The sequence below is a fragment of the Neoarius graeffei genome, chromosome 24 (genome assembly GCF_027579695.1).
Source record: "Neoarius graeffei isolate fNeoGra1 chromosome 24, fNeoGra1.pri, whole genome shotgun sequence".
Classification (NCBI taxonomy): Eukaryota; Metazoa; Chordata; class Actinopteri; order Siluriformes; family Ariidae; genus Neoarius; species Neoarius graeffei.
This window is the reverse complement of record NC_083592.1, coordinates 6,072,617-6,088,376: the sequence shown is the minus strand read 5'-3', so window position 1 is coordinate 6,088,376 and position 15,760 is coordinate 6,072,617.

The following is a 15,760-nucleotide window of genomic DNA, read 5'->3' as shown; positions in this document are numbered from 1 at the left end:
AGTAAGGACATGTCCTCTCGCACAATGAAAGTCTTAGTTTGTTGTCCACCATGAATGCCAATTACAAATAAATAAATAGGCAGAAGAAAGTAAGGCAATATAGTGCAAAAATAAAAGCAAAGAAAGCAAAAGAAAAAACCACCCAGTGTCGTACAAAATAAAGGTAAATGTGGTGTAAAATAGGTAGTGTAATACAAAAATAAAGCAATGATCAGACGTAGCAGCAGAAGGGCAGTAATGTGCCAATATGTGCAAACAAATATAAACAGATGTAAACAGTCAAGTGCAGTTTACCGGGAGGTGGTCCATGGTTATAGACTCCTGTCAGCTGTTCAGGAGTCTGATGGCGGAGGGAAAGAAAGAGTTCTTTAGTCTTACAGTCTTACATTTCACACTTCTGTCCCTCCGGCCTGAGGGTAGGAGTGTGAACAGTCCATGCTGGGGGTGGGTGGGGTCTTTGAGGATGGAGGCAGCTCTCCTGTGGACTCTGCGGTGGTAGATGCTCTGCAGAGAGGGCAGTGGAGTTTTGGTGATCCTCTCAGCAGTCTTCACCAGCCTCTGCAGGCATTTGCGGTCCATAGCTGTAGCGCTGCCGTACCACACAGTGATGCAGTTGGTCAGGATGCTCTCAGTCACACAGCTGTAGAAGTTGCTGAGGATCTTGGGTGACATGCCAAACTTCCTCAGCCTCCTCAGAAAGTACAGTCGCTGTTGAGCCTTCCTAACCAGCTGTGTGGTGTTGGGTGTCCATGTGAGGTCCTCACTGATGTGAACACCCAGGTATAAAGAGCCACAAAACCTCCTCCATTCCACATTAAATAAAACACAATTATTAGTTCATATCACACTTACATTTGGCAATGAATTAAAAAGTGGATTAGAGTTAAACTGATGGTGAATAAATAAGTTATTTTTGTATAAATACTAGATGCAAACTATTCTAAATATCAAGTGAGGAGATACATCTATTCACTGGGTTATACATAAACATAAAGGTTTTATTATTATTTTTAATAAATACAGCATTAATTAGTGTCACAAGTTGCATTTCTTTTTATTTTGAGGGAATAAATGACTGCAATGAAGATTTTATGCAGCAGGATCCTGTCTGAGGCAGTACATTATTAGCTGCACTTCCTGAGTTTGACCACCAGAGGACGCTGTGCACTGGGATGAAAAGCTTGCTTCATGGTCTATCAGATATATTCCATTCAGCTAACATGATACTGAACGAGTCGAAGACGAGAAGCTGAATGGAATATATCTGAGAGACCATGAAAAAAACCCAGACAATATTATTATTATTATTTTTATGATACACACATTCTTCATATCAGCATTCTCAGAGGCAGCTCACTCACGACTTGTTGCTGTTAGCGTGGCAGTGCAGTTAGCTTCCAGCCAGTATAGTATTAGCAAAGGCCAACGTTAGCACAGTCAAGCGGAATATTCCATCCATCCATTATCTGTAGCCGCTTTATCCTGTTCTACAGAGTCGCAGGCGAACTGGAGCCTATCCCAGCTGATTACGGGCAAAAGGCGGGGTACACCCTGAACAAGTCACCAGGTCATCACAGGGCTGACACATAGACACAGACAACCATTCACACTCACATCTACGCTCAATTTAGAGTCACCAGTTAACCTAACCTGCATGTCTTTGGACTGTGGGGGAAACCGGAGCACCCGGAGGAAACCCACGCAGACACTGGGAGAACATGCAAACTCCACACAGAAAGGCCCTCGCCGGCCACGGGACTCGAACCCGGACCTTCTTGCTGTGAGGCGACAGCGCTAACCACTACACCACCGTGCCGCCCAAGCTAAATATTATTATTATTATTATTATTATTTTCCCAAAACGGAGCGACCTGGCAGCCAAAATTCTCTCAAAATCTTCCGTTTTTAACGAAGCAAACCTGGCGACCATGTTTGTTTACAAACTGTCAGTCACTCACTAATGTGGAAGTTTTATGTGTCCAACGTGTGATGTTGTGTTGTCTAGACAATGTTCAATACTGCAACAATATTGCACCCTCATTCCCCACTGGATAGAGTGACATAATACACGGAGGATAAGCGATATGATAACAATATTGCACACTATCAATAAACCCACTAGAAGGGAATAGAACACGTTTTTATTCCATGGAAAAAGTGGCCGTATGTATAATAATGTCATATTGAATCTTTTTTATTTTACATGGAAAACAGTTTATCCAGAAAGGCAAATGGGAAAAAAAGAGGTAATAAATAAATGAAGAAATGGCTTTTTAAAACACAGAAAAACAAGAAATCTACAAACAGGATATATTTATACCATGACTTGAAAATATCTCTTTAAATGATATTATTTCATTTTTCTTGTATTATTTTATTTTACTTCTATTATATGTCCTTATTTGTCCTCTTATCTGTAATGCTGTAACATTTTTAAATCATATTTAACAATATATTAACACTGTAGTGAATAGAACAGTGTCAGAAACAGTAGGTTTTTCCCCCCCCAACACATTTAATAAACATCGCTGTTTGTGACATTGTTGGTTGCTTTAACTTTCCGTAGCTGAGTGGGCGGGGCCTCTAGTGGACCACAAAGATAAGTGAGACACGGTAACAGCGCCGCCATGTTGGAGAGGTCAACTTTATAAATAAACTCCTCATTGTTTCGAGCTGAATTTAGATTTACGGCAAAAGCATCGAGCCCTGAGCCTCTAAAGCACAGTTTACACATTAAACTCTGACTGTATCTGTGTTTACAGTTTTACAGGGAATTTATGTGGAGTTGAGGTGAATAAGTGAAGCTGGTTAGGTTTGGAGTTTATTAGTGTTTATTAATGTTTATTACAGTTTCAGGGTGACTACAATGTGTTCTGTGTGAAATTCAGTAAAATTAGTTTGTGTATTTGTAACTGATTGTCTTTGACTTAAATTATCTGGATGTAAGTTTATGATCGCTAAAGTTAGCTCGAGGCTAATGTCTGTCATATTAGCTTTAGCTATTGTTATTTGTTTGTTTGTTTGTTTGTAGTAGATGTAAATGAACAGCAGTAAAAGACTTGCTGAAGGTTTTATCTTGGCGAATGAATATTTCTGTCCAAATGAACTGTCCACATGCTAATTTAGCTGCAGTTTACAGTCAGTGAGTGCACATGTTCACATCCCCCTCAGCAGTGAAATGTTTCCTGCACAGAGAGAACACAGTCCCACACAGCAGGGGAAAGAGTCCACACTTCCTTCAGGCATTATAAAATGAGAAATGATGATAAATCGAGGTTTGTTTCCTGTTAACGAACATGTTGTTGTCCCTGAACAGGATGCTGCGGCTGTGGAATTGAAGGTGTGGACGCATCACTTCATAACATGTGGCTGTAAAATAACACCAGAGAATTTTCCTTTTGACAGATTTGTAATGGTGTTAGTTTTCCTCTCATCTATCAAAACCAGGTCTGTTCACATTGAGGGTTTGGTTTTTGTTTTCGCCAAAAATCTCTGCAAATCTTTAAATGTAGGGTTAGGGTTAGTCATTTCTAAGTGATTTACAGTTTAATATCTGGAGACAATAAACAAAGCAGGGACAGAACTGCATGTGTGTGTTTTTCAGAACGTTGTTAGATGGTGTTTATTACAGTATTTACTGACAGTGAATGAACCGCTAACCGTGTACACTGTCCTCCGTTTGACTGTAATAATGCTGTTTAATTTTATGAGGATAATCTGAATGTTTGTTGAAATGGCTGCATGTTTCTTCAGTTCAGAAACGGTACAAATAAATCTGTTGGGTTGTGGAGACACGTTTCAGTCTGATGGATGATGATGGAGGTTAGAGGCTGTTATCAACATGGCTATGATGGAGATGTCTGGATCTATAACATCTCCTCGACTACAGCTAACGCTAAAGCTCTCTTTTTACCAAACTCCAGAGGGAGATGATGCTTCCTCTCTTTTCAGAATAAATTTTGGAGGAACTCTTTGGAAAACAAGTGTCCCAGGGGGATAAAGAAGTGTGTGTGTGTGTGGGGGGGGGCACGGTGGTGTAGTGGTTAGCACTGTCACCTCACAGCAAGAAGGTCCAGGTTCGAGCCCAGTAACCGGCGAGGGCCTTTCTGTGTGGAGTTTGCATGTTCTCCCCGTGTCCACGTGGGTTTCACGTTATTCTTATTTGCCCACACAGTCTTTCACAGAGTAGTGAACTCCGCCCCCATCTTTACTTCTGAGAGACTTCGCCTCTCTGGGAGGGTCATTTTATTCCCAATCATCTTACTGACCTGTTGCCAAGTAACCAAATTATAATTTTTTTTCAGCATTATACAACTTTTTTAGTCTTTTGTTGCCCCTGTACCAACTTTTCTGAAACTTGTTTCTGGCGCTAAATTCAAAATGAGCATATTTTTCAAAAAACAATAAAAATTTCTCAGTTTCAATATCTGATATGTTGCCTTTGTACTATTCAATGAAATATCTGATTTCCATGATTTCCAGATCATCGCATTCTGTTTTTATTGATTTCTTTTACTGGTTGTAATAATCTCATCTCATCTCATTATCTCTAGCCGCTTTATCCTGTCCTACAGGGTCGCAGGCAAGCTGGAGCCTATCCCAGCTGACTACGGGCGAAAGGCGGGGTACACCCTGGACAAGTCGCCAGGTCATCACAGGGCTGACACATAGACACAGACAACCATTCACACTCACATTCACACCTACGCTCAATTTAGAGTCACCAGTTAACCTAACCTGCATGTCTTTGGACTGTGGGGGAAACCGGAGCACCCGGAGGAAACCCACGCGGACACGGGGAGAACATGCAAACTCCGCACAGAAAGGCCCTCGCCGGCCACGGGGCTCAAACCCAGGACCTTCTTGCTGTGAGGCGACAGCACTAACCACTACACCACCGTGCTGCCCTGGTTGTAATAATAATAATACATCTGTTTTGTATAGCGCTTTTCATGGTACTCAAAGACGCTTTACAGGAGGTTCAAACATACACACACACACACACAGACAACAGATAACAATAATAGACAAAGAAAGAAAAAAAATTAAAATATAATAAAAAATAAATTTAAAAAAAAGTCCACCAAGTAAGGGTCAGGATGTAATTCCCGTGGTGTAGCAGCCACAGTCCCACCAAAAGGCGCACGAAAACAGGTCCCACATCTCCAGCACTGCCGCCAGCAACATCGCTCGAACACCACGCCATGAATCCACAATTCGAGCAGAGAAGCTCCGCCACGCAGAGCGCTGGTGTGTCCCAAACTGCCTGCACAGCTGCCGCGACACCACCGAGCAACATCGCTCGGAACACCACGCCAAGCATTAAAGCACAGAGCGCTGGACAACCACGATGTAAAATGAGCAACGAGCTCACTGCAGTCCACAGCTGGGAGCGCAGGCATCACCCACAGCGAACCAAGGCCTGGAGGGAAACCAACGCCCAAAAACTGGGTCCGGAGCTACACCACCACCGGCGGACAAAACACTCAAACAAACATCAAACCACACAAACACACAGAAAAAAATAGAAAAAGAAATAAAATAAAACAAAAAAGCTCCGGTGAGAAGTGGCAGCCAGAACGCGCACGACGTACTCTCAACCGGAAAGGTGGGGAATTACAAGTTGCAGCCTCGAGTTGAAGGTGAATCATATTTCCTGTATGACTTCATTTTTTAAAGCGCTGTAAGTATCACCAGAATAGAAAACAGCTGCAATGTGCCTGTGATTCCAAAAAAACACTGAAGACATTTCATCTGGCTTTAGTAGAGCAGCAAAGATGGATTTACACACCTCAGTATATGAAAAGTATTTCTTTGACAAAATGTGGTGGCCATTATAGAAGAAAAGGCTGATTTAATGCAACTAGTAGTAGTAGTAGTAGTAGTAGTTTGGAGATAGTTTTTCTTTTGTGAATTGGTGATACAATAGATGATGAAATGCACTTTGTTCTACTGACTGTGTGTCTCCTTGTCTGCTTCTCGGACGTGTTTTGACTTACATTTTAAACAGCAGGACCTCCGTGATGTATTTCTGTATTATTTAGGCCCAGAAAACCTGGATTAAGACCAGGCCTCAATTTATATTTCTAAATTTCAGGGTCCTACACTGAAAAATAGAGGCCACAGAGGACCTTACCTTAAAGTGTCATGCTCGAGTCAGTGGCGAAGTTGAAAGCAGTAAACAGGTCATGGGTTTGTTTTTTTTTTCCCCTCACACAAGTCAACTGAGTCTCTACTTTTAAACTAGCCACTGATTTTCTGTATACACATATCTACCAACTGTATCATAAGATTCCCTTATCCATTTAAAAAACAATGATGTTGATTAATTGTACCACAGGACTAAATAGGTATAGAGATTTTTTTTATTTATTTTTAAGTCAACACTGGACGAGAAACGTCTCTAAACATCTACAGAGAGCCAGACCATAAACCACAAGCGTTTGCTCAAACAAATGCAGCATCTGTCCATTTCACAGAAAGACATGCACAACAGAATATTTTCCAACCACAAACTGATGCACAGCTCTCATCACTGCACCACCACAAGCAGCCTCCTCTCTCCACTCGCTGCATCGAAACCACACATACACACTATTTTCCAGAGCTGGTCTTAGATCATAGCCAGTGGTTTACTGAGGGTCAAACAAACAGATATAAAACTATTAAATGTACATTCTTCATACGATTAGTATAAAAAGACCCAAATAACATTTTTTTCATGAAAAGCAAACAATTTTTAACCGCCCTAAGCAGCAGACCACTCTGTAGTCATATCTGTATTGTCTTCTTCAGACTTGAGTGTTTTTTTGTCCACCCCATGCTGAATAAATAATTAAATAAATAATAAAGGCCATGCCAATAAACTGTTTACATCTACATTGTTTATGAAAGACAATTAAGATAGGCCATTCATGCGTAAAACTAGTTTTCACTGAAGCTACACTGCTATTAATAACATTAACAACACAACAGCACTTTAATTTTTATTCTACATTAAATGCATTAAAACATTGTCGAGCCCTGGTGTGTGAGGGAGTGGAGGAAGACTCGGGAGACGGGTGGAATTTTACCAGAGCTCCAGGCTTTCGCTTATTCAGTCCGCTTTTCAGCGCACTTTCAAAAACTTGCGTGGTGGTGTAAGTGGTTAGCACGGTCGCCTCACAGCAAGAAGGTTCTGGGTTCGAGCCCAGCAGCCGGTGGGGGCCTTCCTGTGTGGAGTTTGCATGTTCTCCCCGTGTCTGCGTGGGTTTCCTCCGGGTGCTCCGGTTCCCCCCACAGTCCAAAGACACGCGGTTAGGTTAATATGGGACGGCCTTGGGCTGAGGTGCCCTTGAGCGAGGCACCGAACTCCCAACTGCTCCCCGGGCGCTGTTAGCATGGCTGCCTACTGCTCTGGGTATGTGTGTGCGCTCATTGCTCACGTGTGTGTGCATGTGTGTGTTCACTGCTTCAGCTGGGTTAAATGCAGAGAGGAATTTCACAAGTGTGTGATGAATAAAGTTGTGCTTTCTTTCTTTAAGAAGGCACAAATCAGCAGAAAAAGGTCCGTCACAGTCTCACGGCCTTCACTCCGCCAAGTTCAAGTTCACACTCCTTGGCATGTGTATGGGTGTATGTGTGGTGTGCATGTCAGACAAGCTCCATCAGCAATCACTCTCTCTTACTCACTCACTCTCTCTCTCTCTCTCTCGCCAGTTATGGGAGTCACTGAAAGCACACTGAGACACAAATAAGTAGACTGGTAGTGACAAGACACAGGTGAGGATCATCACGCATTACCTGACGGTTCAACAAGTGGGAGAGGTAATCCGCCATCACGATTTGTGCACCAGGTTTGTGTGGACCACCTCGAATTTAAATGGTTGAAGTGCCAGATACCACCTCCCTTAAGAGGTGGGCTCCATAAGGATTTAAGGGTGTGGCTCATTTAGGACGCCATTTAAAGGCAGGAGGGTGCAGTCATTTATGAGGCACTCACTGTGCTCACTCTAGGACCCAAATTGTTTTAGCAAAAAGCGCTAAAGACTCAAATTTTTCTTTAGCAATTTGCAATTTCGCTTAGCAAGAAATGCTAAAAGAACAATTTTCTTTTTAGCAAAGTAATTTTTTTAGCAAGATATGTTATACTTCTAAATGTTTCTTGCACTGACATAATATTGAAAAATGAATTGTTATTGTAGTTTGTTGGTGTTTCAATAGTGTTTGCAAGCTTGTTTCCTGCCTTTGTCTTTCCATGTTCTTGATTTATGTTCATAGCATGCTTACTTATTCTTGAATCCTCTTATTTTGATCATTTCATCAACTGTATATATGTAATGAAATTGTGTGTTTAATTTAACCCGCTTAATCTGGTTTACGGAGTCCATATTTTTCATTATAATTATATCTAACATCTGGTGTGATGTGCTTTGCATTCTTTGCTATCTATGCACCTTTTAGCCCTTAGTCACCCTCTTTAGTATGCTGACTGGCCTGTGTGGGTGTGTGTGTATAATTGGGATCCGTGTGTGTGTGTTTAGGGGGAGGGGGGTGTCTTTATGGGTAGGATGAAGGGAGCTCAGGGAGTTAAAATCAATGGTTGTTTCTTATAAATTAATCTCATAACCCAAATATAATGATATTCACCATTAATTTCTCAAATGAAACACTTGCAGTCAAAACTTTGAACCATGTGCGTCAAAACGCTCTGAAAACAAGGTACACTTGGTGGATATATCCTGGTTCATCTGTGAGTTCTTCCAAAGTTCTGTCAGGGTTGATATTATGTAGAAAATACGTCTTTAGAATGGTTATATCGTGTTTTTATCCCTAACTGAGAAAGCTAACAGAATATTCTAATATGTTATCTCACTTTTTAGATAAGTTTTTGTCATACGTAAAGTCGGATAATTTATTTTAAACAAACCTCACTGGCGGCACAGTGGTGTAGTGGTTAGCGCTGTCGCCTCACAGCAAGAAGGTCCTGGGTTCGAGCCCCGTGGCCGGCGACGGCCTTTCTGTGTGGAGTTTGCATGTTCTCCCCGTGTCCGCGTGGGTTTCCTCCGGGTGCTCCGGTTTCCCCCACAGTCCAAAGACATGCAGGTTAGGTTAACTGGTGACTCTAAATTGAGCGTAGGTGTGAATGTGAGTGTGAATGGTTGTCTGTGTCTATGTGTCAGCCCTGTGATGACCTGGCGACTTGTCCAGGGTGTACCCCGCCTTTCGCCCGTAGTCAGCTGGGATAGGCTCCAGCTCGCCTGCGACCCTGTAGAACAGGATAAAGCGGCTACAGGAGATGAGATGAGACAAGTCTAACTTAAAATCTAACTTAAACCAGTCTGCTGACTTTTCAGGATTCTCTTAACTATGTTTGTGTTATTTGTCTCTTCTTTTAGTGGCCATCTCTTTAATCAGTGACCTTTGCTTTTTCCTTTTATAACATTTTTATATCATCTTTTTTATCAGCTTTTATATCATTTTTCTATTCTCATGTCTGATCTGATCATCCCTGTCCTCTGTTTAATGTCTACAATTAAAATAAGAAAACACTATCAAACTGTTCTTAACACTGAATAAATTTACAAACTTTGTTTCAGTCCACATATAGAACATGACAACAGTCTTTGTTGACTTTTCAGGATTCTCTTATACCATATAGCCCTGTCTCCTGTGTCATATGCCATCTTTAATTAAAAAAAAATCAAATTGTTCTCAACACTGAACAATTCATCTTTGCTGGGTGCAGGATTCTTGTACACATGTAGTCTTTCCTACTCTTTCTCCTAGTGGTCCTCCCTTTTGTCAGCATCAGTGTCCTTTGCTTTTCCTTGTAAATACTTTTTTCTTATAGCCATGCTCTGATCTAATCCCCTTCGCAACGTTAATGTTAGCGGTCTCGTCCTGTGTATTCTCAACGGTATCACTCACACTGCTATTACCACCATCCAGGCCCGTAGCCAGCATTGTGGAGGGGGGGATCTTTTTTCCCCAAAGGTGGACTTCATCTGGCCCCCTACTCCCGTACCCCCCAAATACACGAGCACACTTCAAATCTTCTAATTTAGACATTTTAAAAAATGTTCTACAACACTCTAGCCTAGTGACTTACCAGTAACAAAATAGACTTGAAGTATTCAGATCCGCTCTGCATAAAGCAGCTAAATCCTCTCTCTGTCTCCCGGCAGAAAGCTCCTTGGTTTGCTTGTGTCTCAATCACAGCTGGTATTCTGTAGAAAGACTTCTTTTCACCTTTCCCATCAGCTTTGTTAGAACCCTAACACAGCACAAAAGTTTACCATTGTAGGATTTTGATGAACCAAGTGCCTCGTGGGTTCACATACCGCACGCTGCCGTTATTTCCCCCTAATCACGAGTTTGTTGGTCTTCCAATATGGCGCAGGGTTTGTTTACTTCCAGTTTCGGGTGACGTCAGTGAAAGGGGTCTAATGGGGGCATTACCGCCACCCACTGGATTGGGGTGTAAAGCAGTCTGAACAAAACGTGTAAACATAAACATAGGAGAAATGAACCCGTTTTTCTAACTCGTCCTCACTTAGTCTACTTTTCTTTTTTGATTAGGGCCCTGTCACACTACGACGTTCTCACCAGCGTTCGAGTAACGTGTTGCGAAACGCAGAGGAACGTCGAGAACGTTAGAAAAAAGTTACAAGAAAGTTAGACGAGCGTCGGCAAACGTTGGGGAACGTCGAGGGACGTCGGCGAACGCTGAGGGTGAAAAATAGTTTTGGGTGTGCACAAAAATTCAGGACGTTCTATCAAAACGCTACTTACACGTTAGAGGAACGTTACACGAAAGTTTGCGGGCGTTACTCGAACGTTACTCGAAAGTCAGGACGTTCCCTGGACGCTAGGCGGACGCCGGCCCATCAGGGTCGAGTGTCCAGCGCGTGCCTAGCGCTTGGGTAACGCTTGCCTAACGCCTGTGTAACGTCCATCGAACGTCTGTCCAGCGTGTCGCCAACGTTTTTCAGCGTTCGTCAGCGTTCGCCGAGCGTTCTTAACGCTCATGTAACGCTCTTTCAACATCTTTCTAATGTCTGTCAGCGTTCTGAATTTTTCCAGCGTCTGTGTAACGTCCAGAACATTACCTGGACGCAAGGCAGACGCTACCCAAATGCTATGATAACGCTATCAAAGCGCTGTGGACGCTATGAGAACGCTAGGTTTTGCTGCTATTTTGGACCACAAACGTCGCCTGACACTGAGGGAACGTTGGCTGAGCGTTACCCAAGCGTTACAAGAACGTTACAACATCGTTGACCTAGAAACTTAATTTGAAGAACGTCGACGTTCCCCGGCGTTTCTCAAATTTTTAAAAACGCAACCAAACGTCGAACAAAACGCTATAGTGTGACAGGGCCCTTAGTCTGGATTTGATATTGTAAATTTAAATGTGAATCAATGTATATTCATCGGACATGAACAAATTAATAAATCTTGAGTAATCTTGAGGGGCATATGTGTCGGGGGGAGGATCGAACGAACCCTCCGATCCCCCCTGGCTACGGGCCAGCCATCGGATTCAGGAGTTTCTCTTAGCAGGGGAAACTTCTGCCACTGCACTTGTGCGTTTTAGCCAGCGATCCATGTGTTTTACAGCGAAAGTCCGAGAGAGGAAGAGTGCGCGCGCTGTATCTGTGTGTGTGTGACCTGTCTGTGTCTGCTGGTTTTTTTTTCTGAGTAGGCTCCGGGGGGAGATAAGAGGGGGGTCAGTCAGTAAAAGGAGGTTCAATTCAAGTAACCTTGAGAACAGAAGGTAGTCGCGCATTCACACTGATCCATTATTAGATTGACGTTGCCAGGCAATGCAGTAATGTGTGCGGAAATCTCTCACATTAGAATCGTTAAAGGTGCAGGAATTAAAAAAAATATGCGCGATACCCGCAATCCCGCGCCCAAATTCAGGCCCTGAAAGGTACTGTTTATCTTGAGAAATCACAATTGTTTGATGGAGTTTGCTTAAACTTTAAATGACTTTCGCATAAAATGCGAATACAGATGATTTTCTTTTCACAAATTGGAATAAAACTTTGCAATTTGTGGACGTGCGAGCGGCTAGTGTGAGCCCAGACTCATACTGTTTTATATAATTGCCATTTTGAAAAGCACTTTGAAATTTTTTTTTGGGGGGGTGGGGGGTGGGGGGGGGGGGTGCTACACAAAAACTGCCCAGTCCCCTGTTTTAGCCCGAAACATAGTTTATTGACTTGGCCAAAAAGTGGTATTATGGTGTTTTTCACATGTAATCATGTTGATTAATTATTCACGTTAAACAAAACATCCATCCATCATCTGTAGCCACTTATCCTGTACAGCATCACAGGATCCTATCCCAGCTGACTGTGGGTGAGAGGCAGGGTTCACCCTAGACAAATCACCAGATCATCGCAGGGCTGACAGAGACACAAACAACCGTTCACACTCACATTCACATCTACAGTCAATTTAGAGTCACCAATTATCCTAACCCTCTCGCCCATAGTCAGCTGGGATAGACTCCAGCTTGCCTGCGACCCTGTAGAACAGGATAAGCTGCTACAGATAATGGATGGATGGAATTATCCTAACCTGCATGTCTTTGGACTGTGGGGGAAACCGGAGCACCCAGAGGAAACCCACACAGACACGGGGAGAACATGCAAACTCCACACAGAAAGGTCCTCGCCGGCCACTGGGCTCGAACCCAGGACCTTCTGGCTGTGAGGCGACAGTGCTAACCACTACACCACTGTGCCGCCCTTAAACAAAACAATGATGTTGATTTTATTAAAGATAAATGAAGTTGATTCTATTAAAAGTAATAATAGATTGATTTATCAATGTTCATAATTACAGTAAAAAAGTAAATAGAATAAAGAAATTGATCTTACTGAAAGGTTGTTATTGCCAAACATTAATTCCTGTTAAGTCGTTCTGAATCAATGTCTTCCTGAAGCGTGTATTGTTCTTGTGTTGTGCGAAGCTCTGCGCCTGCATCATCATTTTTTATCATATCTTATGCTGGTCTGGCCAAAGTCATTTTGAATCATGTCTTATACACCATGAATGAATAGTGTCAGATTTTGTTTGATCCATTCATGTACTGGAATGTTTGGCCTGGTTGATACAAAATATGAGAAGCATGACGAATAAAAAATGTTGATGCGATATGGTGAGACATATTAACCAATTAGATTATTGGGCATACCCAGCAAACACAAAACATTTATAAAACGTTTCATTTGGGTTGCATTAAGGTTAGGTTTTATTAAACGTTTATGAAACGTTTATGAAACGTTGGTGAAAATTTAAGAAAGTCATATTTGCTGACCCGTGGCACATTTTTTATCATCTCTTGGTATTTTTAGATATTAAGATGTCATAATGATTGTATTACAATTATCAAAATAATCAGTAAATGAGTAACGTTTTATTGACGTTTTATAAACGTTCTCTTTAAAACGTTTCATTCACAACGTTTATGAAACGTTTATAAAACGTTATACATATTCGGAGACTTCTGGCTAAAACAGAATATTAATTTCTACAATTAATTGTGTGATTATAAACACTACATGATGACATGTTTTTAAAAAGTATCAAAAAACATGGGAATAATTTTATGGAAAATAAGTGGCTGTATAAACGTTTAATAAACGTTGAAAAAAAAACCTTCGATCTAGCTAAATATTTTTAACATGTACATCTAGATAGATAGATAAATCATTAAATGTGTGGCTCTAGTCTCGTAATTATCAAGTATGGTTTGAATAATTTGGATAGACGACCATTCGTCGTTTTATATTTGCTAAAATACACGCCCTTTTGGCCCTGGCATTTTGTTCGCTGGTTCCCTGCGCCTGCGCGACCTACGTCTTTGCGCAGGCGCAGGGACCGGAAGTAGCGCCATTTTGAGCGTGTTGCTGTTGGGACAAGATCGAGAAGGCCGGGTCCACTTAGAAGTTATCTTAGAAAATCTCCTTCATTGAAGGCTCGCAGCTTTGGCCAAACAACTTATTTGATTTAATTTCCTTTTTTATTTCAACTTTTAACTGATTTTGCGCATTTGCTATGATTACGTTAACTTTAATGTTTTGGTTCTTAGTAGCAAGGCTTCTTTAATAAATTTAGATAAATTTTTTATACTAGTATCTTTATCATTTTTGCTGTTCATGAAGGCTTTATATGTAAATGTGAATATTGTCTATGTAAAAAAACTCTGCTCTCAAATCGGTTTTGTTGAACTTGCAAAGAGGAATGAAATAAACTTAAGTGCAATAAGAAAAATGTGTTGTTATATTATAAGTTTAACAGGTATTAACATGGGCGGCATGGTGGTGTAGTGGTTAGCGCTGTCGCCTCACAGCAAGAAGGTCCTGGGTTCGAGCCCCGGGGCCGGCGAGGGCCTTTCTGTGTGGAGTTTGCATGTTCTCCCCGTGTCCACGTGGGTGTGCTCCGGTTTCCCCCACAGTCCAAAGACATGCAGGTTAGGTTAACTGGTGACTCTAAATTGACCGTGAGTGTGAATGGTTGTCTGTGTCTATTGCCTCTTTTCCACCAAATCAGTTCCAGGGCTGGTTCAGGGCCAGTGCTGGTGCTGGTTCACAACTCGTTCAACTTGCGAGCCAGCTGAGAACCAGTTTGCTTTTCCATAGCTCGCGGTGCTAAGCGGAGCCACGTCATTACGTCAGTTACGTCGCTGTATACGTCGTTACGTTTGCATAAACCTTGGCACGAATATCGAAGCAAAAACAACACGGAAGAAGCAGCAGCAGCAACAACAACAATAATAATAATGGATGACTTCGCATTTGTACAGCTGCTGCTTCTCGTTGCTTAAAAATGGCGATCTTTCGCGGTCTTATTATTGTTGTTGGTCTTAACAACTCTGCCCCCCCGCTGACATAAGCGGTTCTTTCCTCTGGCCCAGCAGAGAGTTGGTGCTAGCCTGGAACTGGTTTTTCTGGCCCCAGAGCCAGTTTTTTGTCAGTGGAAACAGAAAACCCGGTTCCAAACTAAGCACTGGCCCCGAACCAGCCCTGGAACTGCTTTGGTGGAAAAGGGGCAAAAGTGTCAGCCCTGTGATGACCTGGCGACTTGTCCAGGGTGTACCCCGCCTCTCACCCATAGTCAGCTGGGATAGGCTCCAGCTTGCCCATGACCCTGCACAGGACAAGTGGCTATGAATAATGGATGGATGGAACTGTGTTATTTTAAATTGTATAAAATGTGAAACCCTGTGACTGGAGGGAGATCACTCTGCAAACTTACTCACTCACCCTGACGCCTGTCAGTATCAGCCTCTTACGAGGCTGTCTGCATCTATCTTGCACATGCTTTAACCGCTGCTGGCTTGCTAAGCCTGTTTTGGCTTCACCAGACAAACAACCATTCGCAACTAAGGACAATTTAGAGTAGCCAGTTAACCTAACTGCATGTCTTTAGACCGTGGGAGGAAACCCACACAGGCAGGGGGAGATCATGCAACTCTGCAGACTGACTTGGATTTTGTTGTTTGATTCATTAAAAGTCTACTTTTCTGCAACTCCTTTGCCTTTGATTTATTTTGGTGAGTGAGTTTCCACGACAGTGGTTAATGTAATCTAAAAAATTCTGATGAGCTACTTAGCTAATTACTGTTAGTCCATTAATACAAACTACATGAAGCAAACAATATGTGATCATGGAGCACATTAGTGTAAAAAATGTTAAGCTGTTGGTCAACATTTCAGCTGTGGGGTGATCTCTCACTGCAAGTGCAAGATAATACTTGAGTCTG